Here is a 27,190-nt window from a genome sequence, read left to right on the forward strand (position 1 = left end):
GTATCACTTTATGTCCCACAGTCCAGTCCAATTCCTGTCTGAAGAGTTGGCCTCGGAAACTGTTTCAGTTCTGGGCTGATAGAAAATTCAGGGGTCATGCTTTCTGGGGTACCTCCAGGCTCAGCCAGACCGTTAAGTCTTGTCTTCTTACTAGAATTTGAGTTCTACACCCCACCTTTCTCCTGCTCCATCCAGGACTCTCTGTTGTGTTCCCTGTCAGGGCAGTCATTGGTGGTAGCCAGGCACCATCTAGCTCTTCTGGTCTCAGGCTGATGAAGTCTCTGGTTTATATAGACCTTTCTGTCTCTGGGCTACAACTTTCCTTGTGTCTTTGGTGTTCTTCATTCTCCTTTACTCGAGGTGGGTTGGGACCAATCGATGCATCTTAGATGGTCACTTGCAAGCTTTTAAGACCCCAGATGCCACTCACCAAAGTAGGATACAGAACATTTTTCTTAATAAACTTTGTTAATGGCAACGGGTTTTATAGGACAAATTAAACCCTTTCCTATGATCTGAAGAAGAATGATTAAGTGGGCTGGGTCTAGAGCCAGATTTTGCTTAAGTTTGAATTATAGACTTTCTGTTTACAGGCTGAGGGGACTTGAGCTTCAAATTCCTCAACTGCCAAATGAGGATAGCAACAGTTTCTATCTTATGAACTTGCTATGAGGACTTAACGAGTTAATATATGTAAAGGATTTAAAGCAATACTTGGCATACAGTAAAAGTGCAATCATTTTAGCTATAATTATTACTATTACACTTACTAGACCTCAATTAAACTCCTATTATATACCAAACATAATATCTAGTGTGTGGTATAGGAAAATCTATCTCCAATCTCAGTCTAAATATATTAAAAGTCTCTTAATAAAGATGCCTTCCTGTGACATCAGGTGTTTAAAATAGAAAGCAACATAAAGTCAGTCTAAAGCTTATCAGGCCCAGGGGTTACAGGCCACCAGGATCCAGTCTAGTTTTACTAGACCCAAGCAGGGCCGGAAAAAGGGTGAGGCAAATGAGATGCACAGAGGCAAAATTTAAGGAAATATTCACTCACAAGGTCAAGCAAGTGCCTCACTCACAAGGCTACTTATTCATTCATTTATTCAACAATGTTGGATGAATAGACTATTCCTTGCCCTCAAGGAGGTCGCAGTCTAGTAATGGAGGCAGACATGCTAATAAATAACTGCAATTCAGTTTTGAGAACTATGGAGGCAGTGGTGGTTCAAGGGTGGAACTCTACCCTTCCATGTGGGACACCTAGGTTTGATTCCCAGACAGTGCACCTCATGCAGCCACCACCAGTCTGTCAGTGGAGGCTATGATACTGAACAGGTTTCAGCAGAGCTTCAAGACTAAGACAGCCTAGGAAGAAAAGTTTGGCAATCTATTTCCAAAAAGCAGCCAATGAAAACCCTATAGATCACGACAGTCTGCTCCCCAACCGATCGTGGGGATGGCATAGGACCGGAGGGCATTTTGTTCCACTGGTCATGGGCTCACCATGAGTCAAGGGCAGACTCAGTGGCAGCTAACAAGAAGTTTGAGGATTTCTATAATAAAGTTACATACTAGATACAAAAGTATTGCAGTGTTGAAGTGATTAAATCGACTTGGATAAACCAGGAAGTGCTTCAGAGAAATGATTTAGCTGGAGCTTAAATAATATACTGTAGTACTCCCACGAGGGCAAGGTGAACAGGAAACAGCATTCTAGAAAAAAAGACAGTTCGCAAAGGCTCAAAGGCAGAAGAGTATCACATACTGAAGAAACTACAAGGAATCTGGTGAGAATAAAAGGAAACACTGAGCTGTAAGACTAAAGTGGTAGCTCGAAAGCAAATAAAAAGTTTGGGTCCAGATGACAGAGCACCTTAAACCACATCATAATAAACCTAGTCTGATTTCTTCAAAGCAAAGGTCAGCTAAAAACAAATGCTTAAAACAAAAACAAGGCAAGTCAAACGATTAATGCTTATGTATGTTTGTGTGTGTGTATACATTATTATTTCTAATCTGTATCTACTGAAAAACATCTCGTTTTAAATGCTAAGATGTCAAACAACAGCTTTTCCAACAACTGTACCTTTTTTTTTTTTTTTTAGGAAATAAAAAATGTATTGGATATGGGGTGCTTAATCACCTAAGGACGGCAACTTGTTTACAAAGGTAATATGTTCACACATAGAAAAACAATAAAAGGACATAATCACTGCCAAATAAGGAGGTATAAACAGAATCTTGAAGTTGTTTAAGATCACACAGTTAAGAGAGGATTAGAACTGGTAACTACATTTCCAGACTACTGGAACTGAGAATCATAAGATTCACTGTTGTTTGCTGTTGGGTGCAGTAGAGTCAATTCTGACTCATAGCAACCCCATTTGACAGAACTGAACTGCCTCATAGTGTTTTCTTTTTCTTTTATTTTATTGTTGTACTTTTAAGTGAAAGTTTACAATTCAAGTTAGTCTCTCATACAAAAATTTATACATACATTGTTATGTGACCCTAATTGCTCTCCCTATACTGTGACAGCACACTCCTCCTTTTCACCCTTGATTTCCTGTGTCCATTCAACCAGCTCCTGACCCTCTCTGCCTTCTCATCTCACCTCCAGACAGGAGCTGCCCATTTAGTCTCATGTATCTACTTAAGCTAAGAAGAACACTCTTCACGAGTATCACTTTATGTCCCACAGTCCAGTCTAATTTTTGACTTAAGAGTTGGCCTTGGGAATGGTTTTAGTGCTGGGTTGACGAGAGAGTCTGGGGGCCATGATTTCTGGGGTTACTCCGGTCTAAGTCAGACCATTAAGTGTGTTTTTTTTTTACTAGAATTTGAGTTCTGCACCCCACCTTTCTCCTGCTCCATCAGGGACTCTCTGTTGTGTTCCCTGCAAATGACTGTACTTTGTGAAAAAAATATATTATTTCACAAAATCAGTCAATTGTGATTATTCACAGCTGAGAGTGAGCAAACTTCTGGTAGTACCTCTACTGTCACACTAGCTGGTTTAGAGTCATTTTCCATTGTAAAAAACTTGTGAGTTGTGGGGGAAATGATACTGAACCAACTCAGCTGGGTTAGGCTCATTATGATGTAAATCACTTAGGACTAGGAAAGTATCTGGACAGCAAAGACATTTTCTGGGTCTAAGAGATAATGAGATGCTCCAAAGAACCTATTTCTCAGCCATAGTGAATGGACCTACAGCCGCATGTAATGCTTAGATGCTTATCTAGAAAATCTCCCATTATATCCATAAATTGAGTATTAGCTATATTTAAACCTGCCACAGGCAATTTACATAATTGGTAAGTGTGATCAATAAGATAACTAAATATTCTATAACTTCGCAAGTTTGCTTATCCCACTTATTTTTAAAAATATTTATCAGAAATTCAGCAGGTAAAACTATACAAAACTGAGTAACATTACATACTTTTCCTTAAAAGAAATAGAGACAAACAATGTATGATGATTATATCTGCACTAATTTCTCAAATCTATTATATTGGACACTACTTTCTCAAATACTCAATACAAACAAGTAGACTGAACTAAAAAAAAGCATATTCTTAAAAAAAAAAAAAAAAAAAAAAACCAAACTACAAATCTTACTTTGCATCTTGTTTATAAATTTTTGTCTCATTTTTTTTCTAAATTTTATTTATTTTGTTGTTGTTATTGAGAATATACACAGCAAAACATACACCAATTCAAGTCTCTACAGGTACAATTTAGTGACACTGATAACATTCTTCAGGTTGTGTAACCATTCTCACCCTCCTTTTCTGAGTTGTTGCTCCCTCATTAACATAAACTCACTGCCCCCTAAGGTTCCTATCTAATCTTTCAAGTTACTGTTGCCAATTTGATCTCATACAGATAGTTCTTAAAAGAGCATAATGCTCAAGGCAGACCTTTTTTTACTAGTTAAGCTAAACTACTGTTTGGTTTTAAGAAGACTTAAGGGGTATTTTTGGTTTAAGGTTTAAAGATTATTTCAGTCCAATAGTTTCAGGGGTTCATCCACCCTCTATGGCTCCAGAAAGTCTACAGTCCATGAGAATTTGAAATTATGTTCAGCATTTTCCCCTTTTTGATCAGGATTCTTCTACGGAATCTCTGACCAAAATGTTCAGTAATAGTAGCTAGGCACCATCCCGTTCTTCTGGTGTCATGACAAAGGAGGAAGTTGTTCATGGAGGCAGTTAGCCACATATTCCATATTCTCCTCCTATTCCTGACTCTCCTTCTTTCTCTGTTGCTCCAGGTGAACAGAAGACAATTTTTGTGCTTTGGATGGTCGCTTGCAAGCTTTTAAGACCCCAGGCACTGCGCAACAAACTAGGAGGTAGAACAGAAGCACTAAACATATTATTAGGCCAATTAACTGAGATGTCCCATGAAACCATGACCCTATACCTCCAAACCAAGGTACCAAATCCCATAAGGTGTTTTGGCTGTACATACGCAGCCTCAGCAGCTTTTTTTTTTGGGGGGGGGGGGGCGTCATTGTTGTAAATTCATCTATTATACAACTTTTGCCAGTTCCACTTTTACAGGTGTACAGCTTATTGACAGAAATTACAGAAACTGGCTGTGCAATCCTACCCTTACTCAATGCGATTTTTCCATCACCGTTAACCCCCTCATTCCCCCTCCCTCCCACCCTTGGTAACCACTAATAAACTTTGGTCTCTATACACTTGCCTTTTCTTGTCTTTTTATATAAGTGAGGTCATAAAATAATCCTTTTGTGATTGGCTTACTTCATTCTGCATAATGTTCCAACCATACTATAGCAGATATCAAGACTTCATTTCCCCTACTAGCTGAGTAGTATTCCGTTGTATGTATGTACCACATTTTGTTTATCCATTCGTCTATTGATGAGCGTTTAGGTTGTTTCAACCTTTTGGCTATTGTGAATAGTGCTGCAATGAACATTGGTGTAGAAGTCTCTTTTTGAGTCACTGCTTTCAAGTCTTTTGGGTATATACCTAGGAGTGGAATTGCTAGGTCATATGGTAGTTCTAGTTTTTTAAGGAACCACCACACTAGTTTCCACAACAGCTATACCATTTTGCATTCCCACCAGCAATGGATAAGGGTTCTAATTTCCCCACATCCTCACCAACATTTGTTATTTTCTGTTTGTTTGGTGTTTTTTTTTAACCTTAGCCGTCTTAGTGGGGGTGAAATGGTATCTATCTCATCGTAGTTTTGATTTGCATTTCTCTGATGACTAACGACACTGAGCATCTTTTCATGTGTTTCACGGCCATTTGAATGTCCTCTTTGGTGAAATGTCTAGTCAAGTCCTTTGACTACTTTATGATTGGATTGTCTTTTTGTTGTTAAGTTGTATGTGTCTTTTTGATTCAGCAGTATACTGCTTGTTGATACAAAAGAAAATTCAAAATCTATTCCACTTCTTTATGTTTAGGCATCTTATTGTCAATATATACTACACAAGAAGAGTAAATTCTTATTGAACTCATACACCATAATTTCCTGCAAATATTCCTCTTTTTCATATATCATACTGTCTCAGTTATCTAAGTGCTGCTATAACAGAAATACCACAAGCAGATGGCTTTGACAAAGAGAAATTTATTCTCTCACAGTCTAGGAGGTTAGAAGTCCAGATTTAGGGTGCCAGCTCCAGGGGAAGGCTTTCTCTCTGTTGGCTCTGGAGGAAGGTTCGTGTCATCAATCTTTCCCTGATCTAGGAGCTTCTATGCACAGGAACACTAGGTCCAACGGATGTGCTCTGCTCCCGGCACTGCTTTCTTGGTGGTATGAGGTTCCCCCATCTCTCTGCTCACTTCTCTCTTTTATATTTCAAAAGAGATTGATTTAAGACACAACCTAATCTTGTAGATTGAATCCTGCCTCATCAACATAACTGCCGCTAATCCCACCTCATTAACATCACAGAGGTAAGATTTACAACATACAGAAAAATCACATCAAATGACAAAATGGTGGTCAGTCACACAATACTGGGAATCATGGACTAGCCAAGTTGACACACATTTTTTGGAGGACACAATTCAGTCCATAACATATACATATTATTTACATTCTTTATCTTAAAAGTAATACAAATTGTGGCAGATTGTTTTCCAAAGATGGCTGCAACAATATATTCCACCCACATGCTCTTCTTACAATGTCATATTGACACTTCTTATTTCAAATTGTGAGGTGTCTATGTCTACCACCCTGCCTCCAAACCTGAGCAGACCTTTGTGACTACCTCAACAATAAACAGAACAGCGACGTTATGTGACTTCTAAAGCTAAATCAAATATGCCATGAACCATCATCTTGCTCTCTTGGGATGCTCTCTCTTGGAATCCAGCTGCCATGCTGCGAGGAATCCAAGCAGTCACAAAGAGAAGTCATGTGTAGGTGTTCTGGCTGATAGCCTAGGCTGAGGTCCCAGCCAACAGCCAGCATTAAACACCATGAGTGAGTGAGCCTTCAGATGACTATAACACCCAGCCACTGACTCACCCTCACTCTTCCAGCCACCTCACCTGATGCCACATGGAACAGAGACAAATGGTCCTCATCAAGCCAGCCTTGAACAAACTGCAGATTTGCGAGCAAAATAAATGGTTATTATGTTTAAGCCACTAAGTTTGGGGTGGCTTGTTAAACAACAACAGATAACTGTAACACAGCTCATAAATGCAATTTGGAAAATGCAACAAGAAGAAAAATAAATAAATTACCCTAAGTTTCACCACTGTTAATATTTTGACACATATTTTACACTCAAGATTCCAAATGCTTTCAGGATAAAGGGTTAATTTTTAAAAGCAGGCAACTATTTGCATCTGGCTAAAATAGGAAGGAAGAACATTAACATTCACTCCACTTTTCTTATCCTCAATTGTCTCTTTCACTTACCTATCCAAAGTGAGGCATCTGGGGATTGCTGGCCCACCAATATTCCAACCTAGATCTTGGGCTGCAACAGCAGCTGCACTGGCTCCCTTTCCTGGAAGCAGCAGCTTAGGCCCCAAACCTGAAAATTTCAAGGAAAGAAAATCAAATCCTAAATATAGACACCTTTCAATCACTTATAATTCCATCTCAATGGGAGCTGATGAAGTGAGGTAAAATACACGGAAGTCAACACACAGGTTTCATTGAAAATGGAGCTGGGTAATCTACGTTCAAGACTCAGCTCTACTTTTTACTAACTATATGATCTTTGTTAAGTCATAAATTCTCTGGGCCTAAATCTCATCATGCGAGAAAGACTGAGGGGACAATATCAAACTTTTGGACTAAGAGTCAGAAGACTGAATTCTAAACTCAGTTATCACACTGCCTTCCTACAAGAACTCTGATACTTCTCTGGGCTCAACTACATCATCTCTAAAAGCAGAGCCTTGAATTAGACAGTAGTTCCTGGAATCTAATCCTTGAACAGGTGTGCCAGGTATGACCAAAAAAAAAAAAAAAAAAAAGTGTGAAGTTACCAACTGTGCTTACTATGAGATTGTCCTTCCTACTTTTTAAAAGTGTTGAAATGGTCTCTTTTATGAGATGATGTGATATTCAGACAGTAGTAGTTGTTTTTAAAATAGCCTAAAGAGTCAAAGTAAAAAACTGTAACCCTACGTAAGTAATTTAAAATTCTTTTTAGGAATTTTACTATATGTATGATTTATATGTGGTCTAAAACTCCTACTTCTAGTGGTCTATGTATTCATCCACTGTCAACTAATACTAGGTATCTAATATGTAACAGTTCTTGGGGGCCCAAAAATAAATAAGATTAGTTTCTGTTCTAAAAAAGTTCCCAATCTAATGGAGAAACACACACATAAACCTTAATTACAACATAATACATCATCTTCTCAAAGAGGTTATTCATGTTATGACATATAGGAATTAGAACAGTAGAATAAATCCATTTTAAAATTAAGTCATTTCCGACTCATATAGAGACCTTACGTACAACAGAACAAAACACTGCCTGGTCCTGCGCCATCCTCACAATCCCTGCTATGTCTGAGTCCACTGTGGCAGCCACTGTGTCAATTCATCTCGTCGAGGGTATTCGTCTTTTTTGCTGACCCTCTACTTTACCAAGCGTGATGTCCTTCTCCAGGAACTGGCCCCTCCTGATAACACGTCCAAAGGATGTGAGATGAAGTCTCGCTGTCCTCACTTCCAAGGAATACTCTGGCTGTATTTCTTCCAAGACAGACTTGTTTGTCTTCTGGTAGTCCATGGTATATTCAATATTCTTTGCCAACACCGTAATTCAAAGGCATCAACTCTTCTTCCATCTTCCTCATTCAGTGTCCAGCTTTCACATGCATGAGGCGATTGAAAATATCATGGGTTGGGTCAGACGCACCTTAGTCCTCAAAGTGACATCTTTGCTTTTTAATACTTTAAAGAGGTCTTTTGCAGCAGATTTGCCCAATGCAATGTGTTGTTTGATTTCCTGACTGCTGCTTCCATGGACACAGATTGTGGATCCAAGTAAAATGAAATTCTTGACAACGTCAATCTTTTCTCCATTTATCATGATGCTGCTTATTGGTTCAATTGTGAGGACTTTTGTTTTATGTTGAGGTGTAATCCATACTGAAGGCTGTAGTCTTTGATCTTCATCAGTAAGTGCTTCAAGTCCTCTTCACTTTCAGCAAGCAAGGTTGTGTCATCTGTATATCACAGGTTGTTAATGAGTCTTCCTCCAATCCTGATGCCACATCCTTCTTCATACAGTCCAGCTTCTCGGAGTATTTGCTCAGCATACAGACTGAATAAGAAGAGTGAAAGGACTCAACCTGACGCACGCCTTTCCTGACTTTAAACCACGTGTTATCCCCTTGTTCTGTTCAAACAACTGCCTCTTGGTCTATGTAGACATTCCAAAGGAGCACAATCAAGTGTTCTGGAAATCCCATTTTTCAAAACATTATCCATAATGTGTTAGAATCCACACAGTCGAATGCCTTTGCATAGTCAATAAAACAAAGGCAAACATCTTTCTGGTATTCTCTGCTTTCAGCCAAGATCCATGTAACATCAGCAACGATATCCCTCATTCCATGTCCTCTTCTGAATCTGGCTTGAATTTCTGGCACTTCCCCGTCAATGTACTGCTGCTACCGTTTTTGAGTGATCTTCAGAAAAATTTTACTTGCGTGTGATATTAAAGATATTGTTCAATAATTTCCGATTTCTGTTGGATCAACTTTCTTTGGAATGGGCAGAGATATGGATCTCTTCCAGTGGGTTGGCCAGTTAGCTGTCTTCCAAATTTCTTGGCATAGACAAGTGGGCGCTTCCAGTGTTGTATCCATTTGTTGAAACGTCAGTTGGTATCCTGTCAATTCCAGGAGCCTTGTTGCTCGCCCATGCCTTCAGTACTGCTTGGACTTCTTCCTTCAGTCCACTGGTTCTTGATTATATGTTACCACCTGAAATGGCTGAATGTCGACCAATTCTTTTTCGTACGGTGACTGTGTAGTCCTTCCATCTTCCTTTGAGGCTTCAATATTTTGCCCATAGAATCCTTCAAAAGTGCAACTCAATGCTTGAATTTTTTCTTCAGTTCTTGCAGCTTGAAAAATGCCAAGCATGTTCTTCCCTTCTGGTTTTCTAACTCCAGGTCTTTGCATGTTTCATTATAGTATTTTACTCTGTCTTCTCGAGCTGCCCTTTGAAATCTTCGGTTCAGCTCTTTTACTTCATTTCTTCCACTTGCTTTAGCTACTTGGCATTCAAGAGCAAGTTTCAGAGTCTCTTCTGACATCTATTTTTGGTCTTTTCTTTCTTTCCTGTCTTTTTAATGACCTTTTGCTTTCTTCATGCATGATGTACTTGATGTCATCCCACAACCTGTCTGATCTTCAGTCATCAGTGTTTGATGCGTCAAATCTATTCCTGAAATGCTCTCCAAATTCAAGTGGGATATACTCAAGGTCGTATTTTGGCTCTTGCGGGCTTGTTTTAATTTTTTTCAGCTTCAATTTGAACCTGCATATGAGCAATTGATCATCTCTTCCACAGTCGACCCCTGACCTTGTTATGACAGATGATATTGAGCTTTTCCATTGTCTTTTTAACAGATGTAGTCAATTTGATTCCTGTGTTTTCCATCCGGTGAGGTTCACATGTATACTCATCATTTATGTTGTTGAAGAAATGTATTTGCAACAATTAAGTCACTGGTCTTGCAAAATTCTATCAGGAGATCTCCCGGCGTTGTCTCTATCATCAAGGCCATATTTTCCAACTACTGATCCTTCTTTGTTTCCAACTTTCGCATTCCAATCACCAGTTCCAATTCCAAAAACCCTCAACAAGATGGACCGACACAGTGGCTGCAACAATGGGCTCAAGCGTAACAACGATTGTTGAGGATGGTGCAGAACTGGGCAGTGTTTCATTCTGTTGCACACAGGGTCACTATGAGTCAGAAGTAACTCGACAGCACCTAACTACAACAACAATCACAATTATCAATGCATCTTGATTCCATGTTTGATCAATTTCAGACTGCAGAAGTTGGTAAAAATCTCCAAATTCCTCATCTTTGGCATTAATGGTTGGTGTGTGTCTTAGTCATCTAGTACTGCTCTAACAGAAATACCACAAGTGGATGGCTTTAACAAAGAGAAATTTATTCTCTCAGTCTGGTAGGCTACAAGTCCAAATTCAGGGTATCAGGTCCAGGGGAAGGCTTTCTCTCTCTGTCAGCTCCGGAGAAAGGTCCTTGTCATCAGTCTTCCCTCGGTCTGGGAGCATCTCAGCATGGGAACCTCCAGTCCAAAGGACACGCTCTGCTTCCAGCACTTCTTTCTTCATGGTATGGGGTCCCCCATTCTCTGCTTGCTTCCCTCTCCTTTTATCTCTTGTAAGATACAAGGTGGTGCAGGCTACACCCGACGGAAACTCCATTTACAATGGATCAGGGATGTGACCTTAGTAAGGGTGTTATACAGTCCCACCCTAATCCTCTTTAACATAAAATTACAATCACAAAATGGAGGACAACCACACAAATACTAGGAATCATGGCCCAGCCAAACTGATACACACATTTTTGGGGGGACATAATTTAACCCATGACAGTGTGTAAATTTGACTAATAGTTGTACTAACTGATCTTCCTTGTAGGCATATGGATATTATCCTATAACTGACTATGCTATACTTCAGGATAGATCTTTGAAATACTTTTTGATGATTAATGTGATGCCACTCTTCTTCAATTTGTCATTCCGACATAGCAGACCATATGACTGCCTGATTCAAAAGGGCCAATACCAGTCCATTTCAGTTTTGATGACTTCCAACTTTCCTAGATTCATACTTTGTACATTTCACATTCCAATTATTAATGGACGCTTGCAGCTGTTTCTTCTCTTTCTGAGTCATGCCACCTCAGCAAATGAAGGTCCTGAAAGCTTTACTCCATCCACATCATTAAGGTCAACTCTACTTTGAGGAAGCAGCTCTTCCCCAGTCGTATCCTGAGTGCCTTCCAACCTGAGGGGTTCATCTTCTGGCACTATATCAGATAATGTTCCACTGCTATTTATAAGGTTCTCACTGGCCATTTTTTTCAGACGTAGACCATCAGGTCCTTCTTCCTAGTCTGTCTTAGTCTGGAAACTCCACTGAAACCTGTCCACCAAGGGTGAACCTACTGGTATTTAAAATACCGGTGGCAAAGCTTCCAGTATCACAGCAACGCGCAAGCCATCACAGTACAACAAACTAATAAATGTGTAGTGTGGTAAACAGGTAAGACACTAAAAATAAAACGCCAATCCAACAAAAAATTTGGCAGATACACCTTCCAGAAGACAAATTTAAAAGCATCATTTACTAATAATCTAGCGTAAAAGGGGTTATTGACAACACTGATTTATACTCAATGGTACCTTTCTCCACTAGCTGCAAGGCAAGACCAAACTTGCTCCATTTTATATTCCTAGCACCTAGTACAATGCCTAATAAACAGCAGGTATCAATAAATATAGTTTATTAGAAAAAAAATTGAACAAATTAATGAATGGCTTCTGTATTTTTACAGGAATTAAACTAATGGTAGCTGAAGTAAAAATTCTTAAAACTTTTATTCAAAACTAATTTTAAATCTGTACCTTAATTGCCCACACCTGTCATACTGGAATCTGGATATGTCTGTTTTGAAAAGCAAAATTAATTCACCATAAATAATCTAATAGTGTTGTTTCTGCATAAGAAAACAACTAGCAGCAACTGAGATTTATTGGGCACTTACCATTTTTATTTTATTGTGTTTTAGGTGAAAGTTTACAGTGCAATTTAGTTTTTCATTCAAAAATTTTACACACAAATTGTTTTGTGACATAAGTTGCAACCCCTGCAATGTGTCAGTACTCTCTACCTTTCCCTTTCCACCCTGTGTTCTCAGTGTCCATTCATCCAGTTTTCCTGTCCATTCCTGACTTCTCCTCTTTGTTTTTCGTCAAGTGTTGCCGATCTGATCTTGTACACTTGATTGAACTAAGAAGCATGTTCCTCACGTGTTATTGTCTGTTTCATAGGCCTGTCTAATCTTTGGCTGAAAGGTGGCCTCTGGGAGTGGCTTCAGTTCTGAGTTAGCAGGGTGTCTGGGGGTCATAGTCTGGGGGGTTCCTCCGGTCACCATCAGACCAGTACGTCTGGTCTTTTTTTGTGAATTTGAATTTTGTTCTGCATTTTTCTCCCGCTCTGTCCGGGACCCTCTGTTGTGATCACTGCCTGAGCGGTCGGTGGTGGTAGCTGGACACCATCTAGTTCTTCTGGGCTTAGGCTAGTGGAGGCTGTGGTTCATGCAGTCCATTAGTCCTTTGGACTAGTATTTTCCTTGTGTCTTTGGTTTTCTTCATTCTCCTTTGCTCTGAACGTGCTGGGACCAACAGATGTATCTTCGATGGCTGCTTGCAAGCTTTTAAGACCCTAGACACTAGTCATCAAAGTAGGATTAGAACATTTTCTTTATGACCTATGTTACGTCAATTGACCTAAATATCCCCCGAGACCACAGTCCCCAGCCCTCAGCCCCTCGAAGTGTTTGGATGTGTCTAGGAAGCTTCTATGATTTTGCCTTGGTGAAGTTGTGCTGACTTTCCTTATATTGTGTGTTGTCTTTCCCTTCACCAAAGTTAGTACTTGTCTACTATCTAGTTAGTGATTTCCCTTCCCCTCCCTCATAACAATCAAAGATTGTTTTTTTTCTATGTGTAAACCTTTCCTTGGGTTTTATAAAAGTGGTCTCACACAATATTTGTCCTTTTGTGATTGACTTTTTTCACTCAGCATAACGCCCTCCAGATTCATCCACATTGTGAGATGTTTTGTGGATTCATCATTGTTCTTTATCATTGCGTAGTGTTCCATTGTATGTGTGTACCGTAATTTTTTTATCCATTAATCTGTTGATGGGCACTTAGGTTGTTTCCATCTTTTTGCTATTGTGAATAATGGTGCAATGCACATGGGTGTGCATATGTCTATTAGTGTGATGGCTCATTTTTCTGGACTAGAGCATTTACCATTTGCCAAAAACTCTTCTAAGCACTTTCACTGGATCATCTCTAATCTTCGCAACAACTCTTATGAAGCAGGCTATTAATATTCTCATTTTACAACTAACGAAACTGAGGCACAGAGAAATCAAGTAACTTCCAAAGTCACAAAACAACTAAGTGGTGGGGTTGCAATAAAAAAAAAAACATGCTACCTGACTCCACAGCCCTCTTTTTTATTTTTAATTAGCTTTGTTTTTAAAAAATCAAATTTTATCAGAATTAGGAGTATTTGCTAATGTCTTTTTTTTTTTTAAACAAAACAAAAAGTTCTCTTATTATGTGTGCTAAACACAAATATATGCTATAGTCCTGGCCCTCAAAGGCCCCACAAATCCATGTAGTACTGTAATATTGATAAACTACACTCTAATTTTACTGTTTTAAATTTAGTTACCTCGATGTTAGGCTTCTCTGTAATTTGTTTTTCATTTACTCTTTAATTCCAGGTATTACTACCTTGAGTTTTCAGAATATATAGAAAAGGTCTGTAGCATCTTAAAGAAAAAATGACTTATAAAACTTAGAGACATTACAAACTCATTTTGCATGGACATCCACTTTCAGATAATGATGTTCACAAAAAAAACCCCACAGGATAAAAATAGCTAAATTTCATTTCCAATAGATGCTGTAGCAACACAATTTCAGACGTAATTTGCAAAATTTATTTTTAGTCAACAATGTGTTTCACATCATTTTTTCATTAGCCTGATTCTTGAACAGACTGTAATGCTTTTGATGTTCTACTTTTAACAGTTGTTAAAAGAGAACTAAATACTAACAAAACACAGAGAAATAACAAAAGGTGTAGCAAATGCTTTTCAGATACGTAAGAAACCGTATTAGACATGTTACTAGTGAAAATATTTGACATGTATTTGACTAAATGAACACTGACGTGACCAATATAAAAATAATTAAAGAAACATTTAGATTTCTTCCATAGTCGCATTTCACCTCTTTCTGCCGACATAACACCTAAACTAACTAGAAGTCTTTTCACTGTCTTTTAAAAAGAATCTTCAGGCCCTACCCTAAGCCTACTGAATCAGAATTTGCATTTTAACAAGATTCTCAGGTGATTCATATGCATAGAAGACTTGAGAGGCACTGTCCTAATTTACTCATTCAGGGTATCTTCCTTCATTTCCTATCTGGCATATAAGAAGCCAGATCCTTTTTCTTTTGAGCATATTAAACCCCACCAAATGAAGCACAGAATCCTTAAATAAGATTATACAGTTTCTTCACAATCTTCTTTTCATAAAAGATTGCAAGCTCCATGAAGTCAGCGACGACTTCATTGTATCCTCAAGACCTAAATAGTACCAGGCAAATATTTGTTGAGCGAACAAAACAGGTACCAGATAATCCCTAAAGTTCTTGAACTCTTAAATCTTTGGCTTTTCCATTTACTAGGTAAGCAAAATTCTCTCTAGGGTAAGGGAAGCTAAAACATGACAGCATCTAAATTTAAAAACTAAAAAAGGTTACTTAAAATGACTTAATCAAGGTCACAAGGCAGATTCACAAGACTTAACAACATTTTTATTACATCATTATTTCATTATCATACTGGGTGAAAGGCAATAACACTTCCTCCACATATACACTATGATTCAAGTAGCTAGCAAACCCAACTGTCCAGGTAAGTTGTACATTCAGAGCTTATGGAAACCTAAAATGTGGGACTGTGCTGCAAAGAATCTGGACATGAAAACTAAAGACTGCATGGTGTCACTGTTAATTTTATGTGTCAACTTGGCTAGGCTATGGTCCCCAGTGGTTTGGACAAACACTAGAATAGTTGCTGTTCCATAAAGTAACGTAATGTAATGTAATCATCCTCCATAAAATAATCTAATGTGATGAAATCAATCAATCCATTGAAAAGGGAATTTCCTTAGGATGTGTTCTGTCTCCAGATTATAAATAGATATTTTTGCAGAACTCTCTCTCTTCTCTCTGCACTCTTTCACCTATGTATCTTGGGACATAAGCCTGCAGCAGTCTCCAGCCTGACCTATGGATTTTAGACTCATCAGCCCTCACAACTGCATAAGCCAATTCCTTGAAGTAAATTTCTCTGTAGAGATATATATATAGACATATATCTCTGTATACAGATATGTATTGATATCTCTATGTATGTAAATATACAAACATATATCTTTATCTGTACGTAAATATATATAAATTTGTGTTGTTGTTGTTAGGTGCCGTTGAGTTGGTTCCAACTCATAGCAACCCTACCTACAACAGAACGAAACAATGCCTGGTCCTGCACCATCCTCACAAATCATTGTTATGCTTGAGCCCATTGTTGCAGTCACTGTGTCAATCCATCTTGTTGAGGGTCTTCCTCTTTTCTGCTCCCCTCTACTTTACGAAGCATGATGTCCTTCTCCAGGGACTGGTCCCTTCTGATAACATGTTCAAAGTACGTAAGACGTAGTCTCGTTGACCTTGCTTCTAAGGAGCATTCTGGCTGTACTTCTTCCAAGACAGATTTGTTTGTTCTTTTCGCAGTCCATGGTATATTCAATATTGTCTGCCAACACCATAATTCAAAGGCGTCAATAATTCTTCAGTCTTTCTTATCCAGCTTTCACATGCATATGAGACAATTGAAAACACCATGGCTTGGGTCAGGGCACACCTAAGTCCTTAAAGTGACATCTTTGCTTTTTAATACTTTAAAGAGGTCTTTTGCTGCAGATTTGCCCAATGCAATGTGGCATTTGATTTCTTGACTGCTGCTTCCATGGGTGTTGACTGTGGATTCAAGGAAAATGAAATTCTTGACAACTTCAATCTTTTATCCATTTATCATGATGTTGCTTACTGGTCCAGCTGTACCTTACAAATAGCAGCGGAACATATAAATATATATAGATATCTCTCTCTCCCCTTGCTACTTGTGTTTCTCTAGAAAACCCTAAGACACGTGGTAAGATTAATTTTTTCAAAACCAGAAGAAATAGTGTTTTCAATCCTTACCTAGCTCAAGTTAAGACAGATAGAAGGAACAAAAGGAAAAGAAAAGAATAAAAGTGTGGGAAAGAAAAAGACACTAGCAACATGATAGAAACGAGAATAGAGACTACAACTCATCAAAGATATCAAGAAATGTGATTTTGAAACTAGAAAATGAAGAGGCAGATACAAAGGCAAAGAGTAGAAATACCAATTGAAGCAGCAGCCACTTCAATAACCTCTAGTGATGACACTGTAAGAAATTTTTAGAGCAAATTCTAGAATATCTCATGGAGATTAGTGTACTATTTCTCTTATTTACCATATCCTACATGTCTAAATTAACAAGGAGCAAGGAAATGACATCCCTAACCCTTAGAATCAATAAAAAGCAAATCAGGTTCAATATATGTTTTCTATGGCAAGTAGTAGTCTAGAAAGGTTTTCATCAATCTCTATGAAGATTTTCATTAAAAAAAAAAAACTTGTTAAAAAGTTTTCATTTCTCACCTATGTTCTACACCTCATTTTCCCTAACTATTTACAATATTAGATTTAGTCCAGAACACTGATGTAATATTCAATTTATGTGGAAATTTCTATTTCTAAAGAACATATTTCAGAAATCACTCAATTATATGGAAAAAAAAAATCTCAGGTCCAAATAACATTTAACAAATAAAGTTAAATCAGGGTGGGGCAAGGCCACCAGAACAAGGTACCAAAATAGAAATCATTAAGGAAAAAAACTAATAAATTTGAGAATAAAAAATGTACAACATATACACTACATAAGGCATTATGAATAAAGTTACTTGACGAACTGGGAAAATATTTGCAACATAAAGCAAAGATTTAATATTCTTAATGTATAAGAAACTCTTACAAATCATTAAGAAAAAGACATGGGCAAAATGCATGAAGAATAACTGACAAAAGAAGAAATAAAATTATAAGCATAAGATGTTCAACTTCACTAGTAACCAAAGAGAGGAAAATGAATATCATATCAGATTGACAAATATAAAAAAAAAAAATCAATAATACCCAGTGTTGTGTAAGGTATGAGGAATCTGGCACTCCTATTCACTATTATTGGGGCTGTATCTATCTAACAATGGTATAAAAGTATGAAAGCTTTCAGGAAAAAAATCACATTTCAAAATATACCCATCCTTTGACCCAACAGTTCCACTTACAGGAAATTTATCTGACAGAAATGAATAAGTGTGCCTGGTACATAAAAGGTGTTCAATAAATGTTTGATGAATAAATGAATTATTGCTTATAATAACAAAAACTGTTAGAAATCTAAATGTCCACAAACTATGGCACATCTATACACTGAAATCCTATACCGTCATTAAAAATGATGCAGCTCTGTAATTATTAATTTAAAATATGTCTAGAATATGTTATAGATGCAAAAAAAATCAATAAAGCAAACCATATCACAACATCTAGACTGGGATGAATATTGTTTGTTTAATATTTTTTAGTCCTATATTCACAAAAAATGAGTTTTTGGTTTGAATGGTTTTTTTTTAAAAACAAACACTATCTTGATTACTCTTGTTCCTAGTCCTGTTATTCAGCACCCCCTACACAAGCCATCAAGAATAGCACCACCTGCGAGGCGAGGCCAAGATGGCGGAGTAGTAAGACACTTCCTGTGGTCCCTCTTATAACAAAGACTCGAAAAAACAAGCGAATCAAATATACATGACAATCTAGGAGACCTGAACATCAAAGGCAAAGTTGAGGAATCAGACTGAGTGGCAGGGGGAGGGAGAGACGGTTCAGAAGCAGCGAGGAGTTGCCAGACTGACCCGGCGGGAGCCGGCACCCCTCAGGTTGCATCAACCGTCGTGTGCAGTAAGGCAAGCAGTGGTGCTCGAGAGACGTTTTACATATTGGGAGAGATCGAGCAGCAGAGAGCCTACTTGGGCCTTCAGAACCAGTGAAAAACGGCACTCAATCAGCAAAAGATAAGTACATGTGTCTGACCTACCACACGGATCAAAAAACACCCCCTTTGGGAAAAACCTCTCTCCCATTTACCTGCCCCCTCCCTGCTCTGCACTGAGTCCCAGGCTGGCTTCAGTGACTGCTGAGTCCCCTGGGCCAGAAGTAGGACCCATCACGTGCCATGAGCCATTCTCCCAACCTTCGAGAGGGAACAAATTAGCAAACAGGGAAAAATAATCTGCCAGCTCCCCTAAGCCGGGAACTCAGGGTAGAAACAGCTCCTTTGCCTAGGCACAGGCATAAAGGATCCACGAACTCTGAATGCCTTTCATCACTGCATAGACCTGTGTGGGCCCATTTCAACAGTGTAGGCCTTCATTACCACACTACAAGGTATATACCCGAAGCCTAACTTGAACTGTATCAGCTATATGGTGAAACTGCAGGTTCGTGATATTTGACACTACTTTACCCATTAAGCAGGGTCCTCATCTACCCACATCAGGGGCCTGAGGACTGGTGGTTCCACCTGCGCCACCTACACACCTGCCACAGTGGTCCAAGTATAAGCAGTGCCTCCCAGTCCTTACAGACAACTGCACTGGGCACCCATAATCCAGCTGCAAAAACCACCCACCTACACTCTCTAGGGAACAGGGACACACTTTCCTCCCAGACACTCAGGGGCAGCCGTCAGCCCCCTGCCTTGCTCAGCGGGTGACCCCCTACTGCAGCAAGATACCTGTGCCTACACCAATCATTCGTGCCTGTCTAGAACTGTAGGTGAGAGACTGCACCACACACTTGGTGACCAACTACCTGGACACCTGAGCTGAATCCATACAAGAAGAGTAAACAGACTCCTGGACTCACATACCTAATAACAGATCTAACCACCTGATTACAGGACGTTAAGAGTTTCAAAGGAACCAATAATCAAACTAGCTCACATAAGCAGCCTTTTTGGGCATATCAAAACAAAACAAAGTAAGAAGCTAAAATGTAGTAAGCAAACATAAAATAAATATAATAACTTATTGACAGCTCAGAGACAACAGTCAATATCAAATCACATAAAGAAGCAGATCATGATGGCTTCAGCAAGCTCCCAAAACAAAGAATTAAGAAATTTTCTAGAGGACGAGAACTTCTTGAAATTACCAGAGGTAGAATACGAAAGATTAATACACAGAACTCTTTAAGATATCAGGAAGGAGATCATGCAAAACACAGAACAAGCTAAGAAACACATAGACAATGCAATAGAGGAACTAAAGATTAGAGAAGAGCATAATGACAAATCTAACAGGCTGCAATAATCCACAGAGTGACAGGAAACAGAAATCCAGAGGATTAACAATAAAATTTCAGAATTAGACAACTCAACAGAAAGTCACAGGAACAGAACTGAGGCAATGAAGTCAGAATTAGTGAGACTGAAGATAAAGCACTTGACACCAACTTATTTCAGGAAAAATCACATAAAATAATTTTAAAAAATGAAAAAATCCTAAGAATTATGTTGGACTCTGTCAAGAAAAATAACCTACGAGTTATTGGAGTACTAAAACGGGGGGGGGGGGGGAGCAACAGAAGATACAGAGAGAATTGTTGAAGACTTGCTGGCAGAAAACTTCCCCGATATCGTGAAAGATGAGACAGTGTCCGTCCAAGATGTTCATTGAACCCCACAAAAGTAGATCCCAAAAGAAAAGTCACCAAGACATTATAATCAAACTTGCCAAAACCAAAGACAAAGAGAGAATCTTAAGAGCAGCTAGGGATAAACGAAAAGTCATCTACAAAGGAGAGTCAGTAAAACTAAGCTTGGACTACTCAGCAGAAACCATGCGGGCAAGAAGGCAATGTTGTTGCTGTTTGTTAGGTGCCGTCAAGTCAGTTCCAACTCATAGCAATCCTACGCACCACAGAACAAAACAATGCCCAGTCCTGCGCCATGCTCACAATCATTGTTATGCTTGAGCCCATTGTTGCAGCCACTGTGTCAATCCATCTTGTTGAGGGTTTTCCTCTTTTTTGCTTACCCTCTGTTTTACCAAGCATGATGTCCTTCTCCAGGGACTGATCCCTCCTGACAACATGTACAAAGTATGTAAGATGTAGTCTCGCCATCCTTCCTTCTAAGGAGCATTCTGGCTGTACTTCTTCCAAGACAGATTTGTTTGTTCTTTTGGCATTCCATGGTATGTTCAATATTCTTCGCCTATACCACAATTCAAAGGCATCAATTCTTCTCTGGTCTTCCTTATTCACTGTCCAGCTTTTGCGTGCATACAAGGCAACTGAAAATACTATGGCCTGGGTCAGGCACACCTTAGTCTTCAACGTGACACCTTTGCTTTTCAATACTTTAAAAAGGTCTCTTGCAGCAGATTTGCCCAATGCAATGTGTCTTTTGATCTCCTGACTACTGCTTCCATAGGTGTTGACTGTAGATCCAAGTAAAATGAGATTCTTGACAACATCGATCTTTTCTCCGTTTATCACAATGCTGCTTATTGGTTTAGGTGTGAGGATTTTTGTTTTCTTTCTGTTGACGTAATCCATACTGAAGGCTGTCGTCTTTGATCTTCACCAATAAGTCCTTCAAGTCTTCTTCACTTTCAGAAAGAAGGTTGTGCGTCATCTGCATATCTCAGGTTGTTAATGAGTCTTCCCCCAATCCTGATGCCCCTTTCTTCTTCATATACCCCAGCTTCTTGGATTATTTGCTCAGCATACAGACTGAATAGGTATGGTGAAAGGATGCAACCCTGATGCACACCTTCCCTGACTTTAAACCATGCAATATCCCCTTGTTCTGTCCGAACAACTGCCTCTTGATACGTGTACAGGTTCCTCATGAGCACAATTAAGTGTTCTGGAATCCCTATTCTTCGCAACGTTATCCTTAATTTGTTATGATCCACACAATCGAACGCCTTTGTATAGTCAATAAAGCACAGGTAAACATCTTCTGGTATTCTCTGCTTTCAACCAGGATCCATCTGACATCAGCAATGATATCCCTGGTTCCACGTCCTCTTCTAAATCCAGTCTGAATTTCTGGCAGTTCCCTGTCGAGATACTGCTGTAGCCGCTTTTGAACGATCTTCAACAAAATTTTACTTGCATGTGATATTAATGATATTGTTTGATAATTTCCACATTTGGTTGGATCACCATTCTTGGAAACAGGCATAAATATGGATATCTTCCAGCCAGCTGGCCAGACAGCTGTCTTCCAAATTTTTTGGCATAGACAAGTAAGCACTTCCAGCATTGCATCCACTTGTTGAAACATCTCAATTGATATGCCATCAGTTCCTAAGAAGCAAGTCCACAAGAGCCAAAGCACGACCTTGAGTACATCCAACCTGAATTCAGAAACCATCTCAAGAATAGATTTGACGCGACGAACACTAATGACCAAAGACCAGATGAGTTGTGGAATGACATCAAGGACATCATACATAAAGAAAGCAAGAGATCATTAAAAAGACAAGAAAGAAAGAAAAGACCAAAAATGGATGTCAGAAGAGACTCTGAAATTTGCTCTTGAATGTCAAGTAGCTAAAGCAAAAGGAAAAAATGATGAAGTAAAAGAACTGAACAGAAGATTTCAAAGGAAGGCTCGAGAAGTCAAAGTATTATAACAACGTATCATAATGACATGTGCAACAAGCTGGAGATAGAAAATCAAAACGGAAGAACACGCTCAGCATTCCTCAAGCTGAAACAACTGAAGAAAAATTTCAAGCCTCGGGTTGCAATAGTGAAGGATTCTATGGGGAAAATATTAAATGATGCAGGAAGCATCAAAAGAACATGCAACGAATACACAGAGTCATTATACCAAAAAGAATTGGTCAACGTTCAATCATTTCAAGAGGTAGCATATGATCAGAAACCGATGGTAGTGAAGGAAGAAGTCCAAGTTGCACTGAAGGCACTGGTGAAAAATAAGGCTCCAGAAGGCAATGGGAGGACATATAATAAGCCTTGATGGAAAAAAACTGCCAGCCAAGAATTATATATCCAGCAAAACTGTCTCTAAAATGTGATGGTGAAATTAGGACATCTCCAGATAAACCGAAGTTTAGGGAATTTGCAAAAACCAAACCAAGATTACAAGAAATACTAAACGGAGTCTGCTGGCTAGAAAACCAATAACATCGGATAACAATCCAAGACTAGAACACAGGACAGCGCACCCAGATATCAACCCAGATAGGGAAGTCACAAAAATAAATCAAAGCAAAAACACTGAAAATAGGGAAACAGACATGCCAATATGTACAAAAGATGACAACGTTAAACAAAAAAGAGGGACTAAAATATGTAGTCATAGATCTTTCATATGGAGAAGAAGTCAAGGCAATATAAAGAAATAAAAGAGTGGTTTAAGTTTAGAAAAACGGGTAAATACTAAGGTAACCACAAAGGAAATTAACAATCCTACACATCAAAATAAAAAACAAGAAAAACATAAAGACTCAGCAAATACAAAATCAACAACAACGAAAATACATTAAAAAAAAAACCTCAGCACAGAAAATTAAGTGCAACAAAAACTGTCAACAACACACAAAAAAAGACATCAAAATAACAGCACTAAACGCATACCTATCAATAATTACACTGAATGTAAATGGACTCAATGCACCAATAAAGAGACAAAGAGTGGCAGAACGGATTAAAAAAATACAATCCGTCTATATGCTGCCTACAAGAGACACACCTTAGACTTAAAGGCACAAACAAACTCAAAGGATGGAAAAAAATATACCCAGCAAACAACACTCAAAAAAGAGCAAGAGTGGCACTATCAGTCTCTGACAAAATAGACTTTAAAGTAAAATCCACCACAAAGGATAAGGAAGGATACTAAATAATGATTAAAGGGTCAATACACTAGGAGGACAGAACCATAATAAATATTTACCTACCCAATGACAGGGCTCCAAAATACATAAAACAAAACTCTAACAGGAAGGAAAAGAGAGATAGACAGCTTCACAATAATAGACTTCAACACACCACTTTCAGTGAAAGACAGAACATCCAGAAAGAAGCTCAACCAAGACACGGAAGATACAAATGCCACCATCAACCAACTTAATCTCATAGAATACCAAATACTCCATCCAACAATACCAAACACTCCATCCAACAGAAGCCAAGTATACTTTCTTTTCCAATGTACATGGAACATTCTCCAGAATGGACCACATATTAGGCCATAAAGCAAGCCTTAACAGAATTCAAAGCACCAAAAAATTATAAACCATCTTCTCTGACCATAAAGCCATAAAACTAAAAATCAGTAATAGAAAAAGGAAAAAAAAATCAAACACATGGAAAAGGAACAACACCTTGCTCAAAAACTACTGGGTTACAGAAGAAATTGACGGAATAAGGAAATTCACAGAATTAAATGAGAATAAAAACATATCCTACCAGAACCTTTAGGATACAGCAAAAGCAGTGCTCAGAGGTCAGTTTATAGCAATAATTGCACACAAAAAAAAAAAAAAAAAAAAAAAAAAAGGCCAAAATCAAAACATTAACCCTACACCTCAAACAAGTACAAAGGGAGCAGCAAAAGAAGCCCTTGGGGAACCAGAAGAAAGGAAATAATAAGAATTAGACCTGAATTAAATGAAATAGACAATAGAAAAACAACTAAAAGAGTTAAAAAGATCAAAAGCTGTTTTTTTTAAAAGATCAACAAAATCGATACCACTGGCCAAACTGACAAAAGAAAAACAGGAGATGAAGCAAATAACGCATATAAGAAACAAGATGGGTGATATCACAACAGACCCAACTGAAATTAAAAGAATCATAACAGAATACTATGAAAAACTGTAACAAATCTGAAAACCTAGAGAAAAGGGACAAATTTCTAAAAACTAACTACCTAAACTAACACAAACAGAGGTAGAACGATTAAATAAGCCTGTAACAAAAGAAGAGACAGAAAAGGCAAGTAAAAACTCCCAACAAAAAAAAGCCCCAGCCCTGACGGTTTCACTGGAGAATTCTACCAAACTTTCAGAGAAGAGTTAACACCACTACTACGAATGGTTATTTCACAGCACAGAAAAGGATGGAACACTCCCAAACTCATTCTATGAAGCCAGCATAAGCCTGATACCAAAACCAGGTAAAGACACTACAAAATAAGAAAATTACAGACCAATATCCCTCATGAACATAGACACAAAAAATCCTCAACAAATTCTAGCCAACAGAATTCTACAACATATCAAAAAAATATTTCATCATGATCAAGTGGAATTTATACCAGGTATGCAGGGATGGTTCAACATTACAAAAACAATCAATGTGATACATCACATAAATAAAACAAAACACAAGAACCACATGATCTTATCAATTGAGGCCAAACAGGCATTTGATAAAAGTCCAACATTCATTCATGATAAAAACTCTCAGCAAAATAAGAATAGAAGGGAAATTCCCCAACATAATTAAGTACATTTATACAAAGCCAACAGCCAACATCATCCTAAACGGAGAGAGTCTGACAGCATTCCCCTTGAGAATGGGAATCAGACAAGGATGCCCTTTATCACCACTCTTATTCAGCACTGTGCTGCAGGTCCTGGCGAGAGCAATTAGGCTAGAACAAGAAATAAAGGGCATCCAAATTGGTAGGGAAGAAGTCAAAGTATCTCTATTTGCAGACGATACGATTTTATACACAGAAAACCCCAAAGAATCCACAAGAAAACTACTGGAACTAATAAAAGATTTCAGCAAAGTATCAGGACACAAGATAAACATACAAAAATCAGTTGGATTCCTCTACACCAACAAAGAGAACTTCAAAGAAGAAATCACCAAATCAATACCATTTACAGTAGCCCCCAAGAAGATTAAAAAACTCAGAAATAAATCTAACCAGAGACGTAAAAGACCTATACAATGAAAACTACAAGACACCATGGTGAGAAACCAAAAGAGACCTGAATAAGTGGAAAAACATACATTGCTCATGGATAGGAAGACTCAACATTGTGAAAATGTCAATTCTACCCAAAGCGATCTACAGATGCAATGCAATCCCAGTCCAAATTGGAACGGCATTTTTTAATGAGATGGAGAAACAAATCACCAACTTCATACGGAAAGGGAAGAGGCCCCAGATAAGTAAAACATTACTGAAGAAGAACAAAGTGGGAGGATTCACATTACCTGATTTTAGAACCTATTACACCGCCATTGTAGTCAAAACAGCCTAGTAGTGGTACAACAACAGATACAAAGACCAATGCATCAGAATTGAGAATCCATACATAAATTCATCCCCCTATGAGCAGCTGATATTTGACAAAGGCCCAAAGTCCGTTAACTGGGGAAAAGATAGTCTCTTTAACAAATGGTGCTGGCATAACTAGATATCCATCTACAAAAAAAAATGAAATAAGACCCATACCTGACACCATGCACAAGAACTAACTCAAAATGGATTAAAGACCTAAATATAAAATCTGAAACGATAAAGATCTGGAAGAAAAAATAGGGAAACACTAGGAGCCCTAATACATGGCATAAACAGAATACAAAACATAACTAACAATGCACAAAAACCTGAAGAGAAATTAGATAACTGGGAGCTCCTAAAAAAATCAAACACTTAGGCTCATCAAAAGACTTCACCAAAAGAGTAAAAAGACAACCTACAGACTGGGAAAAAAATTTTGGCTATGACAAATCCGATTAGCACATAATTTCTAAAATCTACAAGATACTGTAAAACCTCAACAACAAACAGACAAATAACTCAATTAAAAAATGGGCAAAACACTCCTTGGAATATATCCTAGCGAAATAAGAGTCATCACACAAACAGATATATGCACACCCATGTTCACTGCAGCACTGTTCACAATAGCAAAAAGATGGAAAAAACCTAGGTGCCCATCAATGGACAAATGGATAAACAAATTATGGTATATTCACACAATGGAATACTACGCAATGATAAAGAATAACGATGAATCCATGAAACATCTTACAACATGGAGGAATCTGGAAGGCATTATGCTGAGTGAATTTATGTCACTCAGAAAAGGACAAATACTGTATAACACCATTATTATAAGAACTCAAGAAAAGGTTTAAACATAGAAGAAAACATTCTTTGATAGTTACAAGGGTGGGGAGGGTGGAAAGGGGTATTCACTAGCTAGATAGTAGATAAGAAGTATCTTACGTGAAGGGAAGGACACCACACACTACAGGGGAAGTAAGCACAACTGGACTAAACCTAAGCTAAGAAGTTTCCTGAATACAACCAAACACTTCAAGGGACAGAATAGCAGGGGTGGGAGTCTGGGGACCATAGTTTCAGGGGACATCTAGGTCAACTGGCATAACAAAGTTTATTAAGAAAATATTCTGCATCCCACTTTGGTGAGTGGCATCTGGGGTCTTTAAAGCTAGCAAGCGGCCATCTAAGATGCATCAATTGGTCCCAACCCACCTGGAGCAAAGGAGAATGAGGAACACCAAAGATACAAGGAAAGAATTAGCTCAAGAGACAGAAAGGGCCACATAAACCAGAGACTTCATCAGCCTGAGACCAGAAGAAC

At 38.4% G+C, this 27,190-nt stretch overlaps 1 protein-coding gene across 4 annotated transcripts in view; it reads right to left on the reverse strand.

Moving 5' to 3' along the window:
* Positions 1-27,190, reverse strand: part of NUMB (NUMB endocytic adaptor protein) — a 175,407-nt gene that overhangs the window by 115,893 nt on the left and 32,324 nt on the right. For all 4 annotated transcript variants that reach the window (XM_023726357.1, XM_023726356.1, XM_004371019.2 and 1 more), the window contains exon 2: positions 6,940-7,057. The gene's annotated coding sequence lies outside the window, so the exon portion shown is untranslated. The remainder of the gene's footprint in view (positions 1-6,939; positions 7,058-27,190) is intronic.

The sequence above is a fragment of the Trichechus manatus genome, unplaced genomic scaffold, assembly GCF_000243295.1.
Source record: "Trichechus manatus latirostris isolate Lorelei unplaced genomic scaffold, TriManLat1.0 scaffold00010, whole genome shotgun sequence".
NCBI lineage: Eukaryota > Metazoa > Chordata > Mammalia > Sirenia > Trichechidae > Trichechus > Trichechus manatus.